Source organism: Cynocephalus volans, chromosome X, assembly GCF_027409185.1.
Source record: "Cynocephalus volans isolate mCynVol1 chromosome X, mCynVol1.pri, whole genome shotgun sequence".
NCBI lineage: Eukaryota > Metazoa > Chordata > Mammalia > Dermoptera > Cynocephalidae > Cynocephalus > Cynocephalus volans.
This window is the reverse complement of record NC_084478.1, coordinates 124,149,683-124,172,028: the sequence shown is the minus strand read 5'-3', so window position 1 is coordinate 124,172,028 and position 22,346 is coordinate 124,149,683.

Genomic DNA, 22,346 nt, shown 5'->3' with positions numbered 1-22,346 from the left:
AAGTCAGCAATGCTGACTTTATAATTTCCTAAACTTATTTTCTGTCTTATTTTCTAAGACTAGTAATATTTTCTAGAATCAATGATCATTAGAACTCAATTTAAGGAATACATCCATAGAGAAATAAGAGATGCCAAGTGGCCAAATGAAATGGGTCTATTGCTTCACTCCATAAATGCTGGGGAAGAATTCTGCAGAGTGTCAGCAGTATTTGCTGCATGACTAATGTGTTCTAGGACCTATGTTAGGTACATGATAAGATTCAGGCCCTTCTCTAGAGTTGCTCATAGGCATGAGTAGTGCCTACTTATATAAAAATCATCTAATTCAGGGCTAGAATCCTAGAGCAGCTTTCTTGTTTTAAAGAAATTATTTATGTTTTAAATTGATAAATAAAAATTGTACATATTTATGGTGTACAACATGATGTTTTGATGTACAATAGATCTCCTGAACTTATGCCTCCTGTCTAGCTGAAAGTTTATATCTTTTGACCAACATCTTCCCAACACCCTTCATTCCCTGGCTTCTGGTAAGCACCAGTCAACTCTCTACTTCTATGAGTTTGACTTTTTTAGATTCCACATATAAGTGAGATCGTGTGGTATTTGTCTTTCTGTTCTGGTTTATTTCACTTAGCACAATGTCCTCCAGGTTCATCCATGTTGTTGCAAATGGTAGGACTTCCTTCTTTTTAAGACTGAATAGTGTATATGCCACATTTTCTTTATCCATTCATCCATTGATGGACACTTAGGTTGGTTCCATAACCTGGCTATGGTGAATAGTGCTCTAGAGTAGCTTTTTTTAAATTTTATTTTATTTTACCTGGGAGAGTCTCCAGGAATAATGTCTCCTTTGGACTGACTTGTTTTTCCTGTTTCTTTATGAATAAAAGTATATATCCCCCATAATTCTGACCAGCTTTGTAGTAGTCCAGGGTTTTACAATTATAAGATACTATATTTGGATAGTATTTCATATTTTTTGAACAGTTTGCATGTTCTTCATCCCATTTAAATCACACAACTCTTGTGATTATTAGACAGCAGGGAGATTGTTATTTCTATCAGACATTGGAGAAATCGAGAGAGAGGCAGTAGGGAAGTGAGCATAGTGGAGTGGGGAAAAAAAACAAATGAGGAGTCAGAAAACACACCTCTGGGTTCCTGAGAAGCCACTAACTAGTTGCGTGACTTTTTACAGTTGTTTATACCCTTTATAATGGGGGGGGGGAAGAAGATATAACAACCACAATTATTTGAAGTTGATACGACAAGCAAACAGAAAGGACATTGGTGGGGGGGAGGGGGGGAGGGAGAAGGGAGGGAGGTTTTGGTGATGGGGAGCAATAATCAGCCAAAATGTATATCGACAAAATAAAATTTTAAAAAAAAATGATGATAAAGTCTATTCTACGTACTTCTATTGGGATTGTTGTGATATAAAATAAAATGTAGGTAAAATACTCTGCAAAAATATAAGCACTAAACAAATGTGAGGTATTCTTATTGAATTGTTCACAGCTATATACTTCATGAAGGATAAAGTCAGTATGAGAAATGTATGTTCTTGGATGAAGCTAGTGCTTTTCCACAATACAAAGATGTGGGGAAATAAAACAAATATAGATTCTCAAATATCTTCCCAAATGTTTTTCCCTTTTTCACATTTGACCCGCAGTAGTCTGAGCAAACTTTTTAAAACATAAAAATACTTATCAGGTCATTACTCTGCCTAAAACTGTTTGACGGCTTCCCATTGCACTGAAAATAAGATCCACACTGTTTCCCTGATATACAGGACCAAGCCTGATCTGACTGATGCCTATCTTATCAAACTCTATTTACTGTTTTCATTATTTATCACCTTCCAGACACATTTATTTTACTTTCTTGAAATCTCCAAGCTCTTCTTTCCTATCTAGTTCCTTTGCTTGAAATGACCCTTCTGCCTTCACTTGACTTGTCATATTTTGGATCTCAGATTAAATTTCACTTCTCTTGAATCCTGGCTGCTTCCAGGCTGGAGCTGCTGAGTGCATGGAACAGGAGCCACCAAAAGCCACAGCTGCACCCTTCAGATGAAGTCGCTTGGAGGTGGCAGGGGAGAAGAGGGCCTTGGTGGCTCCCAGGCCAGCAATACCACTAACAGGGTTCCCGTGGACCCACATAAGAGCAAGGAGCCACAACAACTGAAAAAATGGAGACACTCAGAGGCCAGTGAGTCATCACAAGGAACTGGAGCACAGCCCATCCCATGGGAAGTGTTTGGAGCACGGGCGGTGGCCAGGGGAAAACTGAAGCACAGCAAGGACAGCTGATCTGCCCCCCAATCAGTGCAGGACCACTCAGAGGAGACTTGTCAGGAATATAGAATTGCATGGGGTGCAGATTGATGAAGAGATTCAGGCCCAGACCAGAGTTTCTACACAACCCAGGTGCACCAAATTTCACTAGACCCAAAAGTTCCTATAAAGTCAACCATTAAAACCTGAGCTAAACCAAAGGCCTTCCCCAGGGAATCAGCAGCAAAGCAGCAATTTAGCTCAACCACAGGGCTTAAGTGCTGGTCCCCACAGGAAGTTCCCCCATTTTAGAAGTAAACAAAGGACAACAAATTAGATCCAGTGCAGAGTTTGAGTGGTGGGAGCAGCAAATAATCCAACACAGAACTGAAAGAAAGAATGAAGTTCCCACAACCAGAGACAAAGTTTGATATTAACTAGTAAAGGTCTCATTTCACCAAAGAACACTTATAACACCTAGAAGGACTGGAAGTCCCCTGAGCTACCAAGCCAGAAAGGGGGTAGGGCTGGGGACCTCAGCCATGCCCCCCAACATCTGTGACCAGTACCAAAGGCGGGGACTGAGGGCCTCAGCCACTCCCCCCGTGACATGCACAACCATGGCAGTGATGACCACTGAGCTGCTACAGGAAGCACCCTGGGCTCTCCTGAGCTGGGTGGTGAGTGGGGCTGAAGGACTCAGCCATGTCCCAACACCCACAACCAGCCCAGTGATGACTACTGAGCTGCCGCAGGAAGCACCCCATATTCCCGAGCTGGGTGGTGGGGAGTGAGGTCTTTTGCCACATCCCCATGACATCTGCACCCAGCCCAGCAATGACCAAGCCACTGCTGGAAGCCCCCTGGTCTCCCCTGTGGGAATGAGGGGGGTGCCACAGGCCTCAATCCCACCCCTCCTCCTTCCTCCTTCTTCTGTCCCATTTCCTTCCTCTTTCCCCTCTCCCCCTCCCTCCCAACTGCTCTGCAACAACATCATAGAATGTAAAAAAATAAAAATATTAAAAAAAATAAATAAAAAAGAAATTTTACTTCTCTATAGAGGCCATCTGTGTGTATTATATACCTTGTAGTACTTACTCTCACCGCATCCTGCTTTGTTTTCTGTCATAACCTTTATTTTTAAAAAACAAATAAAATTTTTGGTTGTGTTATTATTTTTTATATGTTTGTTTTCCCTGATGACCTTGCATGTTTTGTTTATAAGACTATATACACGGTGCTTATCATAGTAACTAAAGCATAGCAACCATTCAATAAATGTTTAATTAATTAATAGTTTGTTGCAACACTGCTTTTTTTAAAAAAAAAAAAAAAAAGATGACTGGTGAGGGGATTTTAACACTTGAGTTGGTGTTGTCAACTCCAAACTCTCCCAAGTGAGCCACGGGCCAGCCCCTGCAACACTGCTTTTTATCAAAAGCATCACTGCTCTTTTCAATAAAAGAAGGGACAATACTACTTTCTGAGGGTAAGCAGTGTGTGACCAAGCCTTTATTTGGAAAGAATAATCAATAGCATCAAATATATTTATTATTACTAACTTTTTAACCTGTGATCCTCATCTAAAGCCTGCACATATTCCTCCATCTCTCACAGTTCACTGGTAACCACCCTTTTTGCCCCTGATATCAGTGCCCAGTACTCTGGTTTCACTCAAACTTTGGGAGAATATGGAACCTCCTGACAAATGTGAATCTCTGGGCAGGAAAACAGAGTCACCACTAATAGGAAAGATATATTAACTGTAGCATTTATAGAGTATGCTATTTTTAAAGAAATTCTTTAGCATTAAATAAATATTTTCCTTAATCATGTCACTTTGATCATTGTTTAAAAGGAGTAGAAAAACATAAAACCTTATTTCTATTACATTTATTTTATATTAAATGGCACCAGAAGACAAAAATCAAATACTGAGGCATCAATTAGAACTTCACTGTACTCCTTTCTCTCTCCTCATGTCCCAAGGGACATATTGTAGCTTGAGTTAAACAAATGACTCATAGACCACGGCACTGCTGAGGATGCCTTGTAAAGACTTGTATGATTTGTTAATCTTTGAGTCCATCTGTGGCCTTCCTGTGCCAACCCTAGAAATGATCTGTAAAATGTTTAACATCTTCAATGCTTTGACATACCTGGTGATCCCAGGATACTAAGCCTTGACTATAATTGTGTTATTATAACAGTGTTATGTAAATGGGATCATCATAAGGTAATCTTTAGAACTGGCTTTCTTTAAGTTCACCATAATACCTGCTGTAGATTGAATGTCCCCCCAAGCTCATGGAGGCTTAATCCCCACTGTAACTGTTGAGGGTGGGAAATCCTATTATGATAATTGAAAGGTGGGACCTTGAAGAGGTGATTAGATTTTGAGGACCATGCCATAGTGAACAGATTAATCCATTTCATGGTTTAGTGGTGGTCATGGGCAGTTATGAGGGCTTTATAAGAGCCACTGAGATTAGTCTCTCTCTCTGCTCTGCCATTCTTGCCATATGACACCTGCATCACTGTACAGTCACCTCACCAGATGTGTTCCCTGGACTTTGGACTTCCCAGCTTCTGAAAGTGTAAGCAATAAGTATTGCTTCTCTACAAATTATCCAGTTTCAGGTATTTTGTTACAAGCAACAGAAATGGACCAATACAATACCCTTGAGATACATACATGTTGTCTGTATAAATAATTCGTTCCATTCTACTGCTGAGTAGTGTTGCATTGTAATCCATTCACCAGCTGTAGGACATTTGGGTTATATGCAGTTTTTAAAAATTAGTTATTTAATTGTTTTCATTGCACATTTTTATAAGGTACAGTTTGTTGTTTCAATATATGCATTATTGCATAATGATCCAATCAGAATAGTTAGCATATCTATCACCTAAACATTTATAACTTCTTTGTGGTTATAACATTCAAGATCCTCTTTTCTGGCCATCTTGAGATACACAATACATTATTATTAGCTATAGTCACCCTAGAGAACCAGAACTTATTCTTCCTATCTAACTGTAACTTTGTACCCATTTACCAAACTCCCCGTTCCTCCTCCCTGTTCCCCTTCCCTGCCTCTGGTAATCACTATTCTCTCTATTTATTTTTAATTTATTTTTTCTTAATTGAACCATACTAATTGTATATATTTATGGAGTACATTACAATATTTGGGTACATTTATACAGTGTGCAATGATCATATCAAGGTATTTAACATATCCATCATCTCAAACATTTGTCACCTTTTTGTCAAAGTTGGAAACATTCAAAATCCTCTCAATTAGCTGCATGAAGCTATATAGTAATGTGCTGTTGACTGTAGTCACCCTATATTGCTAAAGAGCACTACAGCTGTTCTTCCTATCTCTCTACAATTTTGTGTCCATTGACCATTCCCTCCACCTCCCATCTCCCACTTCCCTCCCCAGTCTCTAGTAACCACTATTTTACTCTCTACTCCTGTGAGATCAACTTTTTTAGCTTCCGCATATGAGTGAGAACATGCAGTATTTGTTTTTCTGTGCCTGGCTTATTTAATTTAACATAATTTTCTCCAAACTCAACCATGTTGTTGCAAATAGCAGAATTTCATTATTTCTTACGGCTGAATAGTATTCCATTACATATATATACACCACATTTTCTTTATCTAATCATCCATTAATGGACATTTAGGTTGGTTATGAATATTGGCTATTGTGAATAGAGCAATGATACACATGGGTGTGCAGATATCCCTTTGACATGTTGATTTCCTTTCCTTTGGATATATACCCAGTTGTGGGATTGATGGGTGGTTTGGTATTTCTATCTGTAGTAATTTGAAAAACCTCCATATTGTTTTTCATAATGGCTGTACTCATTTACATTCCCACCAACAATATATGTGTTCCCCTTTCTTCACATCCTCACCAGCATTTGTTATTTTCTGTCTTTTTTATAATAGCCATTCTGACTGGGGTCAGATGATATCTCATTGGGTCTTGATTTGCATTACTCTGATGATTAGTGATGTTGAACATTTTTTTGTATACCTGTTGGACATCTGTATGTCCTTTTGAGAAATGTCTATTCAGTTCTTTTGCCCATTTTTTAATTGGATTATTTGGTTTTTTAATATTGAATTGAGTTCCTTATACTGAATATTAATCCTTTTTCATATGCATAGTTTGAAAATATTTTCTCCCATTCTGTAGGTTGTCTCTTTGCTCTATTGGTTGTGTAGAAGCTTTTTAGTTGATATAATCCCATTTGTTTACTTTTTCTTTTGTTGCCTTGCTTTTGAGATCTTATTCATAAAGTCTTTGCCCAGTACTATGTCCTGAAGCATTTCCCCTATGTTTTCTTCTAGAATTCTTATAGTTTCAGGTCTTACATTTAAGTCTTTAATCCATTTTGAGTTGATTTTTTTTAGATGGTGAGAGACAGGGGTCTAGATGGATCTCCAGTTTTCCCAGCACTATTTATTGAAGAGACTGTCCTTTTCCCAACGTATATTCTTGGCTACTTTGTCAAAAATCAGATCACTGGATACGTGCATTTATTTCGGGATTCTTGATTCTGTTTCATTGGTCTATGTGTCTGTTTTTGTGCTGGTACCATGTTGTTTTGATTACTGCAGCTTTGTAGTATATGATTAGAAGTCAGGGAGTGTGATGCCTTCCACATTACTCTTTTTTGCTCAGGATTACTTTGGCCATTTAGGGTCTTTTATTGTTGCTCCACATACATTTTTGGATTGTTTTTTCTATTTCTGTGAAGTATGTCATTGGTAGTTTCATGGGGATTTCATTGAATCTGTTGTTTACTCTGGGTAGTGTGGTCATTTTGACAATATTGATTCTTCTAATTTCTAATCCACGAACATGGAATGTCTTTCCTTTTTTTTTTTTTTTTTTTTGGTCTTTAATTTCTCTAACTGGTGTTTTCTAGTTTTCATTGTAGAGATTTTTCACCTCCTTGTTTAATTTTATTCCTAGGCACTTTATTTTTTGTTCTTGCTATTGTAAATGGGATATCTCAATTTCTTTTTCTGGAAGTTCATTATTGGTGTATAGAAATGCTACTGACTTTTGTATATTGATTTTATAACCTGCCACTTTACAGAATTTGTTAATAATGTTTAGGAGTTTTTTGGTAGAGTCTTTAGATTTCTCTATATATAACACCTGCAAACAGGGAAAATTTCACTTCATCATTTCTAATTTGGATGCCCTTTATTTCTTTCTCTTGCCTAATTGCTCTGGCTAGGACTTGCAGTACTTTGTCAAATAAAAGTGATGAGAGCGGGCATCCTTGTCCTGTTACAGTTCTTAGGGGAAAAGCTGAAAGCATGATGTATGATGTTAGCTATGGGTTTGTCATATATAGCATTTATTGTATTAAGATACTTTCCTTCTATACCTAATTTCTTGAGAGTTTTTATTATAACAGTATGTTGAATTTTATCAAATGATTTTCTGCATCTATCAAGATGATCATATGCTTTTTTTCTTTCATTCTGCTAATGTTATTTATAACATGTATTGATTTGTGTATATTTACCATAAATACTGATGTGCTGTTGGATTCTGTTTGCTAATATTTTATTGAGGACGCTTGCATCTGTGTTCATCAGGTATACTGGCCTGCAGTTCTGTTTTTATATTGTGTCCTTGACTAGTTTTGGTATCATGGTAATGCTGGCCTCAGAGTACAAGTTTGGAAGAATTCCATCCACTTCAACTTTTTGAAGTAGTTTAAGAAGTATTGGTATTAGTTCTTCTTTAAATGTTTAGTGGAATTCAGCAGTAAAGACATCTGGACCTTGCCTTTTCTTTGTTGGGAGACTATTTATTACTAATTCAATCTCATTGCTTGTTATTGCTCTATTCAGGTTTTCTATTTCTTCTTGGTTTAGTCTTGGTAGGTCATATGTCTTCAAGAACTTTTCCATTTCCTCTAGGTTTTCAAATTTATTGGCATATTGTTGTTCATAATAGTCTCCAATGATCCTTTGAATTTTAGTATTATCAGTCATAGTGTCTCCTTTTCCATTTCTAATTTTATTTATTAGGGTCTTTTCTCTTTTTTTCTTGGTTAATCTAGCTAATGGTTTCTCAATTTTGTTTATCTTTTCAAAAACCCTTTTTGTTTGATTGATCTTTTGTACTGTATTTTTAGTCTCAATTTCATCTATTTCTGCTTTGATTTTTATTACTTCTTTCCTTCTACTTATTTGAGATTCATTGCTAGGTTGTTTATTTAAAATTTTTTGATTTTTTTTTTTTATGTGGGCATTGATTGCTATAAACTTTCCTCTTACTACTTCCTTGGCTGTATCCCATTGGTTTTGGTGTGTTGTGTTTCTGTCTTCGCTTGTTTCAAGAAACGTTTTGATTTCCTTTTTAATCTCTTCTTTGACCCATTGATCATTCAAGATTATGTTGTTCAACTTCCATGTATTTGTGCAGTATCAAAAATATCTCTTGTTATTGATTTTTAGTTTCCTTCCATTATGGTCAGAAAAAAATACTTAATATGATTTTGATTTTTTTGAATTTTTTGAGACTTGTCTTGTGGCCTAACATATGGTCAGTCCTAGAGAATGTTCCATGTGCTGATGAAAAGAATGTGTATTCTGCAGCTGTTACATGAGATGTTCTATAAATATCTGTTAGGTCTCTCTGGTCTATGGTGGCATTAAAATCTGACATTTTCTTGTTCAGTTTCTGTCTCAATCATCCATTCAGTGCTGAAAGTGGAGTTTTAAAGTCCCCAACTATTATTGTGTTGGTGTCTGTCTCTCCCTTTAGATTTGATGATATTTGCTTTGTATATCTGAGTGCTCTGGTGTTGGGTGCATATATATTTATAATGCTATATTCTCCTGCTGTATTGATCTGTTTATCATTATATAATGCCTTTCCTCATCTCTTAGTACAAATTTTGATTTAAAGTTTGTTTCATCAGATATAAATATAGCTTCTTCTGCTCATTTATTTTTTTCCCCATTTGCATGGAATACCTTTTTCCATCCCTTCACTTTCAGTCTATGTGTGCCTTTTTAGGTAAAGTATGTTTCTAGTGGGCAGCATATGGATGGGTCATGTTTTTTATCCATTCAGTGAGTCTATATTTTTTAACTGGGGCATTTAATTCATTTACATTCAAGATTATTATTGATATGTGAGATCTTACTCCTGTCATTTTGTTGGTTGTTTTCTAATTGTTTTGTGTATCCTGTGTTCCTTTTTTCTTCTGTTAATATTTATCCTTGCAATTTGATAGTTTTCTGTATTGATAAGGTTTGATTCCTTTTTCTAATTTCTGTATCTACTCTACCAGTAAGTTTTAGAGTTTCAGATGTTTTCATGATGGTTGTTATTGTTCTTTCTCTTCTTGATGCGCAATTCCCCTAAGCATTTCTTATAAGGCCAGTCTGGTGGTGATGAATTTTTGTAATTTTTGCTTGTCTGAGAAAGACTTTATTTCTCCAATTATGAAGAAGAGCTTTCCTAAGTATAATATTCTTGGCTGCAGTTTTTTTCTTTCAGTACTCTAAATATATCACCTCATTCTATCCTGGTCTATAGTGTTTCTTCTGAGCAGTCTGCTATTAGTTTAATGGACATTCCCTTATAAGTGACTTGATGTTTTTCTCTTGCTATTTTTAGAATTCTTTCTTTGTCTTTTACTTTAGATAGTTTGATCACGATGTGTCTTGGAGAGGACATTTTTGGGTTGAATCTATTTGGTGACCTTTGAGCTTTCTGGATTTGGATATTTGTATCTTTCTCAAGACTAGGGAAGTTTTCAGCTATTATTTCTTGAAATAGGTTTTCCATATCTTATTCGTTTTTTTCTCCTTCTGGAATGCCCATAATTTGAATATTTGTTCATATAATAGTTACCCTACAGATACTGTAGGCTCTGTTCACTTTTTTTCTTTTGTCTTCCTGTGTTATTTCAAAACCACTGTCATCAAGTTCATAAGTTCTTTTTTTTCTTGCTTGATCTAGTCTGTTATTGAGACTCAGATTTATTTTTTTATTTCATTGAATGAATTCTTCAACTGCAAGATTTTGCTTTGATTTTTTAAATGATATCTCTGTTGAATTTCTCATTCAGTTCATGAATTATTTTTCTGATTTTGCTGAACTGTTCTCCTAAATTCTCTTGTATCTCAGTGAGTGTCCTTAAAACTATAATTTGAATTTTTTTTATGATTCTTTGGGATCGGTTACTGGGGCATTATTGTGTTTCTTTGGTGGTGTCATGTTATTTTGTTTTTTCATGTTTCTTGCTTCCCTGAGTTGTTATCTTTGCATCTGGTGGAATAGTCAGTTCTTTGAGTTTCATAGAGTGTCTTGTGTGGGGAAGGACTTTCAGCTGCAATTGTACCTTTGCATGTTGATTGGGTAGAGAGTATAATGACTTTGTTGCAGTTGGGTACAAGAGTGCAGACTTTAGTTTCTTCAGCTGCATTCCATTTTCACTGTGTCTGAGAGTGACTCAGCAGCCTATGGTTGGGAGGTTTGTGGTGGTAGTGGCACAGTTTTGCCTGAGGAGGGTTCACTGGCTTCATTCACAGGTTGGGGGTGTGCACATGCACCCTGTGGGTCAGTCATCTAAGGAGCTGGCTCACTAGGGATGTCGTTGTTGGATTGATTCTCAGGCTGGAGTGTGGGCGTGTAGCCTATCAGGGTCTCCAGCACTGGTTCACCAGTGGCAGGGTCACTGTGCTATTTCTCTGACCAGGGTTGGACTTGCCAAGGGCACATCAGCCAGGCTACTTCTCTTGGGTGTGTGTGTGTGTGTGTGTGTGTGTGTGTGTGTGTGTGTGTGTGCTATGGCTCAAAGACTCAGGGGTGTGTCTTCCATGGGAGTGACAGCTGAGCAGTTTCTCTGAGCCAGAGGCATGAGTGTGATTTGGCTCAGCTAGCTAGGTGCAGGTCTGCCAGTAGCCTGTCTGCTGCACCATTTGTTGGGGCCAGGTGTAAGTCTGTACCATCTTTAGGTGGTTAAGGGCAGGGCTGCTGAGCCACTTCTCAAGTGGTGAGCAAGTCTACTTAATGAAGCTGAAGAAAAGGGGCCTGGCCAGAAGCTTCTCAGGTGATGAGCAAGGTCAGCAAGCAGGCCTGATGAAAGGAAGTCTGGCCAGTTTCTTGTTCGGTGGTGTGAGTTCTCTGACTATCTTTTTGCCACAGGAAAATTCCTCCTGTGCTGACCCCAGTGTGCAAAATGTGGCAGCTGAGGCTGTGTGCCTCTCTCTCCTCTCTATGTTGTCATCCTAGGCTTTTATGCTCCACAGGGATCTCACCAGTCTCCTGCTGCCCTCTTACACTCTCTCTTAGATGCTCACATCAATATTTAGCTGTCCATTAGTAGTTCTGGTCCTTTTCTGTAGAAGGAATGTGCCCTGGGCACCTCTACTCCATGATCTTGCCCCGCCTCTACCACTTTTTACCCAGTACATTCAGTTTTGACTATTTCAAATAATGCTACTACAGACACTTCTATATAGGATATTGTGTGACTATATCTTCATTTCTCCTGGTAAACACCTGGGAGTAAGATTGCTGGGTCATAAGGGAATTGTATGTTGACATTTACAAAAACTGCCAAAATTTGCTATAAAGTGACTATGCCATTTTACATTCCCAGGAGCAATCCATAAGTGATCTGTTTTTTCCGCATCCTTGCCATATTTTGATGTCACTGACTTTTATTTTAGCCATTCTTTTAGGTGTGTGGTGCTATCATTTTGTGGCTTTAGGTGAATTTCCCTAATGGCTAATGATGTTGAACATCCTTTCATGTGTTTATTTGCCATCTGTATATCCACTTTGGTGAAATGTCTGTTCCTGTCTTTTGCCCATTTTCTAATTGGATTGTTTTCTTTTTCCACTGTTGATTTCAGAAAGTTCTTTATATGCTTAGGATATGAGTTCCTCATTTAATACGTGATTTGCAAATATTCTCTCCCTTTGCAAAGGGAGTTTGTGGCTTCCCTTTTCATTCTTATAACAGAGTTTTTCACAGTGCAAAGGTTTTTAATTTGGATGAAATCTAATTTTCAGTTTTGTCTTTTATAGATCATGCCTTAGTGTCAAGTCTAAGAACTCTGACTAATGCTAAATCATGAAAGTTTTCTCCTATTTTTTTTTCCTAAAAGTTTGATAGTTTTGCACTTTATATTTGGAACTATGATTCATTTTGAGTTAATTTTTATGTAAGGTGTGAGGTTTAGGTTCAACCTTTCTCTTTTTTTTCTTTTTTTTTTTAACCTATGGATGACCAATTATTGAAAGACTATCATTTCTTTGAATTGCTTTTGCAGCTTTGTCAAAATCAGTTGGCCATACTTGTTTGGGTCTATTCTGAACTCTATTTTGTTTCATTGATCTATGTGTATATCCGTCTGCCATAGCCTCTTGATTACTGTAGCTATATGGTGAGTCTTAAGATCAGGTAGTGTGATTCCATCAACCTTATTTTCATTTTTCGAAATTGTTTTAGGTATTCTACATCTTCTGCTTTTCCATGTGCATTTTAAAATTATCTTTAAAAATATTTTAATAGGAATTGTATTAACTTATAGATCAATTTGGGGAGAATCAACATCTTTGCTACTTTGGGTCTTGCAATCAGTGAACATAATGGGTCTCTCCATTTACTTAAGTTTTCTTTTATTACTTTTGTCATTGTTTTGTAGTTTTCAGCATATAGATCATGTACATGATTTGTTAGATATATACCCAAATATTTCAGTTTTAGTAATTATAAATGATATTTTAATTTTAATTTTAATTTTCATTGCTAAAATTTGATTTGCTCATTTCTGATATATAAAAATATGATTTATTTTTATGTGATAACGTCATATCTGTGACAATGCTAAATTCACTTGTTAATTCTAGAAGGTTTTTTTTTTAAATATAGACTCCTTGGAATTTTCTACATAGATAATCATCTGGTTTTGGTATCAGGTTTATACCACAACTTTGTGAATAGGGGCTTGTCATAATGTTTTTCTCTTTTTTATAGATTGTTCAGAGCTTTATAAATTTTTTTTCTTTTAAAATTTTAAGGCCCCAAATCAAGTAATAAAATTATATAAGGCACTGCATCTCTAACACTCTATTCCCAAATAGGAAATTCTGCCTCTTTCTCCTTCTTCATTTTGACCTTATTTTTATATCAAAGGTTATACTGATGCCATCTGCACATCTTTGCAGAAAAGGATGTTTGAAAGATTAAAGTTTGGAGATAAGAACTTCATGCTAGAAATAGCCACAGAGGCAACTCTTCTTTTATGAAAAATATGACAAATGAATATGTTTCTTTCCAAATACAAAAATGTGCTTTTTATTTAACCAGTAGATATTATTATAACCATGAATATATAAGACTTTCTTCAGATTTGCCATCTTCCAAGATGCCATACATCCAGAAGCAGAAATATTTCTTCTTAAGTGTTCTCATTAGATATCTTCTTGCAGAAGAAATTTATGCTAGTAGTTATCTCCTCTATACATATAAAATTGCCACCATTTATCTACCCAAACTTCCTTACCATAGCCCAGTTTGCACTTGCTGGACAATTATGTATTGCAAGTGGGAAATACATTTCAAATTTATTGTATTTGTTTATTTTTGAATTCTTTGTTGGGAGGCATTCTCCCCTTGGAAAACATCAGAATCTTAGGATGTGAATGTAGGTATGTTGGTTCGAAAAGCTGCCCGTTGGTCACCACAATTTTCCATTTGAGAATTACTACATAATATTTTGTGTGTTTGGGGTGAACAAGCGTGTTTTAACCTAACAGGCCTGATTCTTGATGGCCTTTCTTTCCCAACTGGATTAATGCCATATTTAAAAATTCCACAAGGGAGAACTACTATTCATTGTCTCTTCTAAGTCTTTGCTGAACTATGGTTATGACCTTCCTGGTGCTAAAATGGGATAAGCATTAGTCTTATAAAGAAATTCCTGTACAGAAGAGAAAGTTAGCACTCTTTCTCAATCTATGAGTTCTGCCTAAGTCAGATGTGTAGTAGTTTGTTTCTGTCACTTATAATAAAATACCTGAAACCAGGTGACGTATAAAGAAATGAAATTTAGGCCGGCCCGTGCGTGGCTCACTCGGTAGAGTGTGGTGCTGATAACACCAAGGCCATGGGTTCGGATCCTATATAGGGATGGCCGGTTTGCTCACTGGCTGAGCGTGGTGCTGACAACACCAAGCCAAGGTGTTATTTCTTACAGTTTCAGAAGCTGGGTAGTACAAAGTCCAGGGAATGCATCTGGTGAGGACCTTATTCTTGGTGGTGACTCTACAGCAATGTAAGGTGTCACATGGCAGATGGCTGAGCAGAGAGAGAGAGAGTAACTTCCTCACTCGATCTCCTTTTAAAGCCACCTCAGAATCATGCCCATGACCACCATTATACCATCGATGGATTAGTCCATTCACTAGGGCATGGTCCTCATAATCCAATTACCGCTTCAAGGCCCCACCTTTCTGGTCCTCTTAACACTGTCACAGTGAGGGTTAAGTTTCTGATATGTGAACTTTGGGGGACAAAATTCAATCCATAACAACGACTATGTTTATTATTTTCAAAATAACTAAATTGTATACAATGATAATTTTGGGAGACCTTTGCAGATAAAATCTTACTGTTTGAATTCAATTAGCCCCATTAACTCAGGTACCTCTGAGATAAAGTCAATGTCATTAACATACTAAAGTGGATAGAACTGATGTTAATAGTAACAAGATTTTGAAAGAAAAGCTGTCCTGTAGACAAGTAAGAGTTGACATACATTTGTATGATGTCACAGTAGAATTTGGGAGGGGGTGGAAGGCAGATATTTTTTTCAGAAGGTAATCCTTACTAAAGACAATGCAATGAAATTGAGTTCTGAATTTAAATTAAAATTTATAATATAGTTTACAGAAGTATGTTAACAGCCCACTTTCTGGCAGATTTTTATTTGCACTAGTACCTAAGCTTTTAAAATTAACATTATTTTCTTTTTCCTCCTTTCAATTTTAATGTTGTGAGACAGTCACAATCATCCCGCCCTAATTTGAGCTATGTCTATAAATCAAAATATGCATTTGTCAACCAGAACTCAACTAATCAGCAAGCTCAAGTTACCAAATATCTGCACTCCACCAGTAACGTAGAGATCAGAGTCTTAATTTTTGAAAGGCCAAAACAGAAAAATTAATCCACAGTAGTCAACCTAGGGTCAGCACACATTCACCCCAATTTCCTAAATCTACTGCCTCTACATGTAATGTTCTGAATAATGAGAATGAATCTCCAATCAAGATGAAGCCTTAAAACCTTCCCTAATTACAAAGTCAGGCAATTCGACTGGCACATTCTATGAGAGATGGGGAAGAGGGGGAAAGTGTGTTATTCAAGAATTGAAATAAAATGGGTGAGGAAAGCTCTGTATGTGTGGTGGCAGTGTGTCTATAAGAAATATCTGTACCTTCCATTCAATGTTGCCGTGAACCTGACACTGCTCTAAAAATAAAGACTATTTAAAAATAAATAAAATGGCATTTTCTGCTGATCTTTAATTACCCAGATATTCAAATAACCAGAATCAAAACCCCATAAGTATGTACCAGTTAAGTGTGTTTTTTTTTTTTTTCTGTATTTCAAGTCAAAATGATAAATTATCTATCTTCTGTGGTCTAGGTATGAACAGTACGTCAACTGAGGCTGATAGAGAATTCTATTGAGGGCTTATGAAGCTGTACAGCATTTGGCAGTGATAAATATGTTTGGCTGCCAGTAATAGAGACTCATCAACACTTGGATATTGAGTTTCATTCAGCTGACATTCTTAGGAGGAACAGCTTTCTAAAACACTTTCTCGTGCACCTCATCAATAGGTACAGAAAACCCTCCTTTTTCCCAAATTTAGGAATCCATTTTAGAAGTCACAGTTCTGATGTTCCCTTCTTTCCCTGACAGCTAATTATGCCTTCTGTTTCTTGGCATTGCCTCTGCTGTAGCCTGGGAAGACACTTCTTATTAAAAAGGGTATTAGTTAGTATTAATCCTGGCTTTCAGATGGGTAACATGTAAAAAAAAATCAAAAGACATGGAAAAAGGGCTAGGCCTAGTAAATGGATAATGATAAGAAACCAAATATCTAGTGTGGAAACCTATAGCCTAGCTTGTAGGGATAAATAGAGTAACCCATATTCCTGTAGTTAAAAAAGCCTAAGATATAAAATGATCCCTGTTTTCTTTTCTTTAAATATTCTAATGGGCAAAACATTTGCCATATACAGATATATACAGATGCTCCTCGACTTAGGATGGGGTTAGGTTCTGATAAACTCATTGTAAATTGAGAATATTGTAGGTTAAAGCATCATAAGTCAGGGAACTTCTGTAATTAGTTTTAAGGATGGCAGTCAGGAGGCCTATTTCTGTCAAAATGTTCCAATACTAGAGGCTAGGCTAATTTCCATGGCAGCAATATCATAAAGAGAGTTAAGATTGTTTTAAAGCAATATGCTGCATTAAAAGAATATGCTAGACTAAAAGAACCAAACAGATAACTGTGAACGAAATTAAAAATAATTTTAAAATCCCCTTTCTTTCAGAAAACTTGTGAATGAGTAGTGAACTAAAAAGAGGCATCTGTATCTTTTTCAGGCAATCTAAAGGAATATAGCTAAACAGAGGTTACTAACAGATGTTTTGTCTCTACTCATTAATCTGGACAGATTTTAGCAATTGAATTCTATGTGTGCTTCCCATAATCCTGCAAACACACTTCAAAGTATTGTACTTATATTACACTTCCAGGGCTGTGAGGAGAAAATATGCCTGGCATGCTTTGGAATTGGCATAGCCAATGTTTTTCAAAAGGGACTAAATCCCTGGCATCTTTCCTAAGCTTATTAAAGTGTTATATTTTCCTTCCAAGTGTCACTTTTTAACCAGAACACTCTCATAATTTTACCCTAACTCTATGACAGCTCTCATGTTTTTAAGACAGCTAGAATTTTAATGCTTTGTACATATAACAAGGGAATAAATGGTCCCTCCTTGAATAACTTTCATTTTTGCAGGATGAAGTATTTAAGCAGAAAGCTGCATTAGACCTGCCGTCACGGTTTTAGAAATGAGAAAAAGAAACAATATTCAAAGACATATGCCTAACTGCCACTGAACCACTACAATAATATTTATCAACTTCAGGTGAGTGGCCATAGATTTTAAAATCCATTCCAAAAAATTAGAAAAAATAATCTCTTCTAAAAGAATTGTTTTAAAGAAGCTTTGTCATGTTATAAACATAAGATAAAAACACAAAATGAACTGATAAAATGGTTCTCAGACAAATAAATGAGATATGGAGTCAAGCATGTTACAGTGCCTGTGTCTGAAGAAAAAGATAGCAGTTACATCAAAAGATATTCCATATGGTGTTGGGGTGAGGGATGTAGAAAGCACACATAACCAGGTGTGCAGTTGTGGACTGCATTAGACATACAGGGTAATGAGGCATAGAATATTGAGGTTCCTCTAAAGGAGGTTTACTATATTCCTATGATATTAACAATAAGCAGTGAGGTTGAATCTCTTACATTGGAGAACAAGATGACATCATGTGCTCCCTGAATTGCCTTTGTCACTCCTCAAAGAGACTTTGCTGATCTCCTGGTTGCCAGTGAAAGAATCATTGTCAAAAAATATATCCATGTACATCTACCACTACACTAGGACATTCCTTTACCCCCAGTTATAACTGACATACAAGTTTTCTTGGAGTCAGAGTGGAGGTGGTCCCTTTTGTTACACATTTTCCTTACCACTTTTCACTATCCTCATGCTGTCAAATAAATGGTTATAAGATATTATGTCCGATGAAGCCTAAAACATTACTTCTCTCTCGAAGCTCTCTTCTTTAACTGGGGAAAAAGAAGTAAGCAAAAAAGAATTAAACTGTAACCTTGATGTGAGTGTTAGTTTTGAGGTCAGGGTATATCTTTGGACAGGAGATTTCTTAGCACTCATAAAGTTACAAACTCACATTACTGTCTCCATTTCTGAACACAACCAACTGTTAACTCAACTGACTAGTTCCACTCTTCTTTTGGCTACAAATACGGCAGCTCTAACAATGCACATGAGGAAAGCTGTACCTCAAGAATAGGTACCAATACACTCCCTGCACATACAAAAGGCATGGGTAAAGCATCTCAGCTGTCTTTTATTATCTGTCCTGATGGGTGGTACCCAGATAAAGCTATAAAATCCTGAGATATCAAAACTGGAAGGAACCTTGGAGATCACCTAGTTCAATTACTTTATTTCTTATAAGATGGAGAAATAGAGGCACAGGGAGGAATAGGGGTTGTACAAGATCACTCTGCTAGTTAGTAATAGAACCAGGACTGGATCCCATATCTCCTGATTACTAATCTCGCAAGATATCTCACTTAACCAGACAGTTTACCTCACAATATTGGGAATGATTACTTAAACATGACCAGAAATATGAACTTCTGTTTATGGAATATGCAGTCTTTCTCTTGAAGATGAGAAAGTACCTATTTCAAGACCAAAGAAAACTACATCGTTTCCCTAATGGTATTCTCTGGTCACAGTATTTTCATATTCTAGAGTTACTGAATTGAAGAAACATTGATATTTAGTATTAAAGCGTTTCCCGTTATTCGCCTATTGATCTAAGGTTTCTTAATGGTATCATTCATCTTATTTCAAAGCACTTGTACCATGCATGCCCAGTAACAACAATATTAAATTCTAAAAATGGGAAAAATATAAAACGCATAATTTGTCAAACTCCTATCTCCCCAAAATATTGAGTTTTGAGTACTGGTCTATAGAATATTTCTCAATATATACTATTAGGGTTTAAGTGGGAGATCTCTTTAAGTGCTATTTGCATTTTAATCAGGACCCAAATTCACTCTTCTAAAATTTGTTAGTCTGGTACATACGTTCTCAAATTATTTGTTATACTACTAATAATAATTATTTGTTATTATTTGTGTATTCTTTCCTTCTCCTCATAAGCTTCCCTAAGTGTAAGAATCACTTCATCAAACCTTTCTTGTATTCCTTCCTGCACCTCACACAAGGCTTGTCATGTAGTCAGTGATCTACATATATTTCTAGAATTAACAGATTTATTATTTATCTACAAGATAATGGCTATATAATTTTGTTTGTTTGTTTCGTTTTGTTTTTTTTTCAAACATAGACTTCAGAGGCAGACAATTTTGGGTAAGATGATATAAATTCACCAGCTGTGTGATCTTGCAGAAATTACTTGACAAGGCTGACACTCAGTTTCTCACCTGTAATACTGAGAAAAATATCAATGATTATAATTACCTCACAATCTTGTTGTCAAATGAGATAATATTTGTGAAATGCCTAGCAAATTGTCTGTTTAATGCAATGGACATAAACAATGAATGTTCACTCCCTTCCTCCACTCTTTCTGCTTTTTAATTAGAATCAAATAATTACATAAATGACCTCAAAAGACCTGACAGCAGAAAAAACTGGGGCCATGGAATCATATAAAGCAGATTACTTTACTTCAACTCACTATTTACAAAATAAATAAAGGTGATAATATTTTCACCACAAAGCTAATGGGAGTATTAAGTGAGAATAATCTAAGCAAAGCAATTGCTACAGTGCCTAGTTCAAAGTAGATGCTCAACACCTGATATTTACTGTTAGAATATTTTATTCAACCAAAGTTCTTCATTAGTATAAACTCAATTAATTTTTAACAAATCAATCATCTAAGATTATAATTAAGAGGTAATGCCTAAATATATTTGTGATATATCCATGGCAGTGTCTGTAGACCCTTGTACATAATGTAACTATGGGTAGCTTTCAGATTTATTCCCAACCTATATTATTATGTCCTTGGAACTGCTGTTCAGTGTAGACAAAGGCCCCCACTAAATTATTGCTGAGGGAGAAGGAGGTATGCAGTGCTGGGGCCACAACAAAGAGAAAGGGAAAACACTGAGTATGAGAAAACTAAGCCTCCATCTTCCAAACATGCACAAAGGCAGAGAGAATAATGTAATGAACTCTTTTGTCCACATTACCTGGTTTCAATGATTATAGACATTATGACATTTTTTCTAATTTTGTTTTTTCTATGAAGTTCCAACTCTGTATTTGCAAGTGCTGGATTATTTTTAAAATAGTACCAGAAATTATGGCATTTCACCCACAAATACTTCAATATGCATTCTTTAATTGATATAGACTTTGTACTAACATATACACTATGCCATTATCACACCCCCCAAGATTAACATTTATTTGATATCATCCTCTGACACCTAGTCATATTAGTCAATTTCTGTTGTTTATAACAAAATACCTGAAACTAGATAATTTATAAAGAAACAATATTTATTCCTTACAGTTGTGGGGGCTGGGAAGTCCAAAGCCCAGGGAATACATCTAGTGAGAGTCTTGTGGATGGGTGATGACTCTTCACAGCAACACAGTGTATCACATGGTGGAATGGCTGAGCAAGAGAGCTAACTCCTTACTTGCTCTCCTTTTAAGCCATCAGAACCACACCTATTATTCCATGAATGAATCAGTCCATTCACCAGGGCATAGTCCTCACAATCCAACCACTCCCCAAAGACCCCACCTTTCAACTATCATAATAGGATTTCCCACCCTCTTAACACTATCACAGTGGGGGTTAAGTTTCTAATACATGAACTTTTGGGGGACACAATTCAATCTATAGCACCAGTCCCTATTTAAATTTATTTATTGCCAAATATTTTTACAGTTAATTTTGTTTCAATCAGAATTCCAACATGGTCCATACATTACATTTGGTAGTTATTTCTCTAAAGGCACTTTTATTCTGAAAGAGTGATTTCATTTTCTTTGTCCATCTGAGATGTAATGTGAGTAAATTTGACCTTAATTCAGAGGCTTTGCCTGGAACTGGCAAGGCAGAGAACAATTTAGAATGGCTCATTGTAGATGCTCAAAAATAGTGAACATTATTAGTTACATGTATTCAGTGAACACCAATAAACACTAACAAATTATTTAATTGTGTCTGCTGAACTCCAGTAAGTTACTCTCTAAAACAGAGTAAAAGAACAAAACAATAAACTGAAAGCCGTCTTATTTTCGTTGCTTCACATTACTGCTGTGTATCACTGGTTGTTTCACTTTTCAGAAGGTAAATGAGATTCTTTAGTCATCCAGGGTGTACCACTGAAATGGTTGATGTACTAGTAATAAAAATGTTTTTTCAGTTTATTTCTTTTCCCCAGAATTACCCTCTGGTGAAACTTAGCTCCAAGATCTTATGCTGCAGCATGATCTAGAGTTCGTTCTTCCATGAAAATTGTAGTTTCCATATGAATTTAGCTAATAAATCCTAAAATTATTTGTATTTCTTACTGTTTAATACATTAGAACATTTTCCTTAATTATTCCTTATTGCTCTTTAGCTTCTCGAGGCTTGGCATTGCCCTACATATTATTAATTTGTATCAAACTTTTGCTGCAAAATGAGTTAGTAGCCATTGTATTCACAGGTACCTATATATTGGAATACAATATCTGAATATGATAATGGGTATCCAATTATCATGAATGATGAAATAAACATAAATATGCTCTTAATAAGGTTTTTGAACCATTTTATGGTTCTCTATTTTCATTTACAGGAGCAGATTTTTAGAGGTAAACAAAGTTAATTCTTGGAAGAACAGTTGCTCTTGGGCCAGTAGGATATAACCTAGTACAGATTATCCTGGAATTTATATTTTAAATAACCACATTAGCATTTTATACTCCCCAGGTTATATCCTTTAGTATATCTTACTTCTTTATCCAATGTATCTGTTAGGTTCACTCTCCTCATCCTGGCATCCAAAGCACTCAAAAATCCTAACCAGCGGTAGAAATTCTGAAAAAAATAATAAAACTTCATCTCTGGGTCCTTCATTTACATTAGCTCCTT